At 43.3% G+C, this 5,533-nt stretch overlaps 1 long non-coding RNA gene across 1 annotated transcript; it reads right to left on the bottom strand.

Moving 5' to 3' along the window:
- Positions 1-2,765: 2,765 nt before the first annotated feature.
- Positions 2,766-5,025, bottom strand: LOC141025514 (uncharacterized). Its single transcript, XR_012187080.1, has 2 exons — positions 4,129-5,025; positions 2,766-3,803 (listed from the first exon to the last, which is right to left on the bottom strand). It is a non-coding gene; the product is annotated as an uncharacterized lncRNA (long non-coding RNA).
- Positions 5,026-5,533: the final 508 nt, after the last annotated feature.

Raw genomic sequence — 5,533 nt, 5'->3', positions numbered from 1 at the left:
GTCCAGATGGCTTTAATGGGATGTTCGTCAAGCGCTGTTGGCCTATAATTGAGGAGGACTTCTTGAGGATGATTCGGTATTTTTATGAGGGGAAGCTTTCGTTGGAAAATATCAATTCCTCCCTCATTATGCTCATACCCAAGATCATTTCACCAGAAGGGCCCGATGATTTCCGGCCAATCTCCCTCACCAACACTTGTCTTAAATTCCTAACAAAATTGTTGGCCAACAGATTGCAGAGGGTGATCCTTAAGTGCATCCACAAAAATCAGTATGGATTCCTTAAGGGTAGGTCGATTCAGGATTGTCTGGCCTGGAGTTTTGAGTATATTCATCAATGTAAACAATCCAAGCATCCAATTATAATCCTTAAGTTGGACTTTGCTAAGGCCTTTGACACTGTTGAGCATGAGGTTATTCTTCAAATGTTGCAGCATAAAGGGTTTGATGCCAAATGGATTCTTTGGATTAAACAGCTGTTGTCTACAGGTTCTTCGTCTGTACTGTTAAATGGCATTCCTGGAAAGCAATTCTTGTGTAAGTGTGGCGTCAGGCAGGGCGATCCACTCTCGCCTCTGTTGTTCGTCATCGCAGCAGATCTGTTGCAATATGTGGTCAATCAAATGCTGGTGTCTGGCACACTCTCTTTGCCTCTTCAGACCCATGACAGGGATTTTCCCATCATTCAATATGCGGATGACACGATCCTATTTCTTGCAGCTAAGGATGATGAGCTTGTTGCCCTCAAGAATATGTTGCTTACATTTCAACAATCCACTGGTTTAAAGGTCAACTTTGCTAAATCCTCAATGATCCCACTGAATATGCCTAATGAGGAGGCTGACAGACTTGCTGCTATTCTTGGTTGTAAAATTGGCCAGCTTCCATTTACTTATCTTGGATTGCCTTTGGGAACTACAAGGCCAAGGATCATTGACCTCATGCCCTTAGTTGACAGTCTTGAAAGGAGGTTAACTGCAAGCTCTTCTATGCTGAATCAAGGCTCTCGTTTGCAGCTTCTCACCTCTGTCCTGACCTCTCTGCCAATATACTTTCTGTGTAGCCTCAATATCCCAGCCGGGATCATTAAGCAACTAGACGGAATCTCCAGGCAATGCCTTTGGAGGGGTAATAGTGATGTTCCAAAACAGTCTCTGGCTGCTTGGGAGCTAGTTTGCAGGCCAAGAGATAAGGGTGGTTTGGGTATTATTAATCTGAACATCCAGAACAAAGAACTACTTCTCAAGCATCTTCACAAATTCTATAACAAGGTTGATGTTCCTTGGGTGAACCTCATGCATATGGAATAGCTACTATGATCATGGGGTTCCACAGGCAACAGCTAATGCTGGATCTTTCTGGTGGAGAGATGTTCTGAAGCTGCATGAGGCTTACACTGCTATTGCCTCAGTACATATCAACATGGGTGATTCTGCTCTGTTCTGGACTAATTCTTGGCACATTGGGGGCTCTGCTAGACCCCTATGTTGGAGATTGCCAAGGTTGTTTTCTTTTGTCAATAATGACAGGATCTCTGTGCGGGAATTTCTTCAATCCCAGGATCTTTTCTCTATGTTTTATTTGCCCCTTTCTCATAAGGCTGGTGCTGAGTTGCACATACTGGAAAGTTGGATCATGCAGTTAGACAGATACCCCACCTTACCTGATGTTTGGATATGGCCTGGTCAATCAGGAGGGTACACTGCGAAAAGTTTTTACATGATCATGCACTCACACTTACCTACAATACAATCTTGCAAATGGCTTTGGCAGAGTAAGTGCACCATGAAGATCAAGGTGTTCGGCTGGCTTTTATTCTTTGACAGACTTAACACCAAGGATATGCTGGTTAGGAGACACTGGCGCTCAAACCAGGATGACAATCTTTGCCTCACCTGCAGTGAGCTGGCGTATGAGGATAGAATACATCTATTTTTTAACTGCACCTTCAGCTGTAGAGTCTGGAACTATTTGGGTATTGATTGGTCTGGAGGCTCTGATATTCTGCAATGTATCCTGCACGCCAGGTCCAGCTTCACACACCCTTTCTTCGTTGAAGTTATGCTAACAGCAGTATGGAATATTTGGATTTCGCGAAATGGCAGAATCTTCAGAGCTGAGAGAGCTACTTTCAGTGCTTGGAAGTGTAAATTCATCCATGATATTTCTTTGCTTGCTCAGAGGGTGAAGGACTGTAACAAGCCAAAGCTTTTGGCTTGGATTGCTTCTTTGTTGTAAAGCAAGTACAGTTAGTTAGCAAATAGGTAGACTCTTTTCCCTTTTGTTTTCCTTCCTTGTATAGTTTGTATTTTACTTGTATAGTGGTGCTTTATCTAATAAAGGGCTGTGGGGCCTTGCCTCACAGTAAATATTCAAAAAAAAAAGAGGGCCACCATATATGCAACGAACACTACTAGGAAAAGGCCTACTAGTGGCACACCAGTTTTGCCTACTAATGGAGCACTACTGGTGCGCCACTAGTACCACGCCACTAGTAATTAATACTAATGGCGCACCCCTGGTGCGCCATTAGTATACCAGATACTAATGGCGCACCTTTGGTGCGCCACTACTAACCCTTAGGTGCTCCACTGGTATTCCCTCTAGGTGCGCCACTAATAGCCTTATAGGTGCGCCACTAGTAATAAAGGAAGGTGCGCCACTAATAAGGGCTGAAATGCGCCACTAGTAATGTATTTGGAAAACAAAAAAATCCAAATTTACGGAAAACAACCTATAAGGAAAAATAATTTAAAAACAAAAAATGAAATAGAATCATAATTTTTATTATAGTAAGAATATTACAATGTCTTTACAAGTATCCAATAAAAGAAAAATTAGAAGGAAATAAAAGAAAATTCTAAAACTAATCTTCTAGTAATCTTTTCTTCTTTTTCTTTGCTTTATCCCTGCACAGAATGATAGAAATATGTGAGAATGAACATTGCAGAGAAGTGAAATTGAGCAATTATTTGCATCCGACATCGAAGATCTAAGATACCTTGAATCATAGACATGGGTCATTTCATGAAGCCAAGAGTCTATGCCATTCAGGATGCATAGTTCCCTGTCAGAAGAACTCAGTAAACACAGTCCTAAGCTTTTTACATGAGACAAAACATAAGGTACATGCTTGACCTAAGCTACGGCCACGCTAATCCTGCTAACAACACACATGCAACTAGCTAATCAAGATTACTACTACCATAATTCACCGAAAAGAGTAACAGGTGATGCATCAAAAGGAATCTGGCCAGATCCGATCACATTAGACGAGCCTAGGTATGTGGATCCAAAACAAAGTGTGCAGATCTTTGATAAATGAAAGTTAAGGTTAATCATCTAAACTTCAATATTCTGAACTTTGTTACAGTTTAGCCCAAGGAGACATGCTCTATTCCTAAGAAATTAACTATTTAGTGACATAAACGTTGTGATTGATGTGACGATGAAGGAGTTTAAGTTCTGTACCTCATGCATTGCGCCACCGTCTAGTGCGGCTCGCTGTGCCGTAGGGTCCTCATCTCGACAAATGGCTAAGTCTACTGCCTACTGCCAATGCATAATTAGCACACACAAGGATTTTATTGAGTGAAACAAAATTAACATCCATACTTCCTCTACTGCCTACACATCCAACAGGATAAAAAGAAACATTTTTCAGCAAAATCGAGTTAAATAGATGGATTTCCATCTTGCATACATGTGTGCTTAGCAAATAGATGGAGGGGGAGAAGAGAGAGCTTACCAACAGCATCTGGTTGGGGAGGTGGTCATGATCAGCATGTCGGAGAGGTTGCCGGCTAATGTTTCAAAATGAAGAATAGTCAAGTTAAGTGTTAACCAACATTGTACAAAATACAGTAATTCACCGTTTTGATAACTCACTTAACATTGTACAAGTTGAGGTAACTGAAGATAAAATGGAGCTTATGGAAACAATATTCAGAGAGTACGAGAATAGATCCTAAATTAAAAGGATCCACTAAGTTGCGCCATTGCTACACACAGGACTTGCAGGCGCGGGCGTGACATGCCATGCCATCCAGCAACGCCGGCCGTGTCGACCCACAAGTTGATTAAACAAAAACTTGGAAAACCAGCAAGTTGAATATGCATGCATCTTACCTCCCTCGGTTGCTTCCAGTCAGTCACTTGCGATCAAGATGTCCCTTCCTCCTTCCATGGAGAAATGGATCTTTCATTATTTCTTCCTTTCTTTGTTGACAACCTTCAATCCCTGATTAGATTAGTAAAGGAAGCAGGTCAGCAGGGGGGTCTGAGTAGGAACGACAAGACGAAGTGCTATAGTTTATCAACATGGTCTGCTCTCAAAATCAATTTGGAATTCTCCAAGTATATTACTAAAATAAAGCTTCAGACTGCCACAAGTAAATTTCCAAGTACTACAAATTACAGTGAGTGATTCAGATAAACAAAGAATGACTGGAAGATGGCATTGGTTGATGACTTTGCTCTGTGCCAGCCAACTTTGAAAACATAGTAAGCGTACCTATACATACATAGGAAACAGGTCGTGCATCCGCCAAGAAAAGGAAACAAATCAAAATCAATACAGATCGTCTTTTTTTTAAACTGAAATCAATACAGATGGCAGCTAGTACAGATTGTCGCGAGAACGCCAGAGGCAAACTGAAACACACGCGAGAACTCTTGTTGCGAGAACGCCGTCGAGGGTGGGCGTCTTGAGGAAGAACTCGGAATGTTGCTGGTGATGCCCTGTGAGTCGTTCGACCACTCAAACGTGACCCGTAAAAACTGACTACCCTGCCATCGTTGATTGCATCTCCCTTTTGGAAATATAAAAACTGTATAAATTACAAATATAAGCTCTGGCAAGAAAAGAAAAGGAACCAAATCTGCACTGCTTGTTCTTTTATTTTGGATTGAAATCAACAGTACAGATTGCAATGGCCAAGAGGAAAACTGAAACGCACGCGGTGTAGGGAAGGAGACGGCGTGGTGAGTTCAGAGATGCAGGGTGGGGGTGAGAGGAAGGGAGAGGAGGCGACTGCTTACTGTTGGGGAACGTAGCAGAAATTCAAAATTTTCTACGCATCACCAAGATCAATCTATGGAGTCATCTAGCAACGAGAGAGAGGAGTGCATCTACATACCCTTGTAGATCGCGAGCGGAAGCGTTCAAGAGAACAGGGTTGATGGAGTCGTACTCGTCGTGATCCAAATCACCGATGATCCTAGCGCCGAACGGACGGCACCTCCGCGTTCAACACACGTACGGGGCAGCGACATCTCCTCCTTCTTGATCCAGCAAGGGGGGAGGAGAGGTTGATGGAGATCCAGCAGCACGACGGCGTGGTGGTGGAAGTAGCGGGATTCCAACAGGGCTTCGCCAAGCGCTGCGGGAGGAGGGAGATGTCACGGGAGGGAGAGGGAGGCACTAGGGCTTAGGGTATTGCTGCCCTCCCCTTCCCCACATATATATAGGGGCAAGGGAGAGGGGGGCGCAGCCTTGGCCCTTCCTCCAAGGAAGGGTGCGGCCAGGTTGGAG

This window comes from Aegilops tauschii, chromosome 6, assembly GCF_002575655.3.
Source record: "Aegilops tauschii subsp. strangulata cultivar AL8/78 chromosome 6, Aet v6.0, whole genome shotgun sequence".
Lineage (NCBI taxonomy): Eukaryota > Viridiplantae > Streptophyta > Magnoliopsida > Poales > Poaceae > Aegilops > Aegilops tauschii.
The sequence above is the reverse complement of the archived record's forward strand: the minus strand, read 5'-3'. Positions and strand labels throughout refer to the sequence as shown.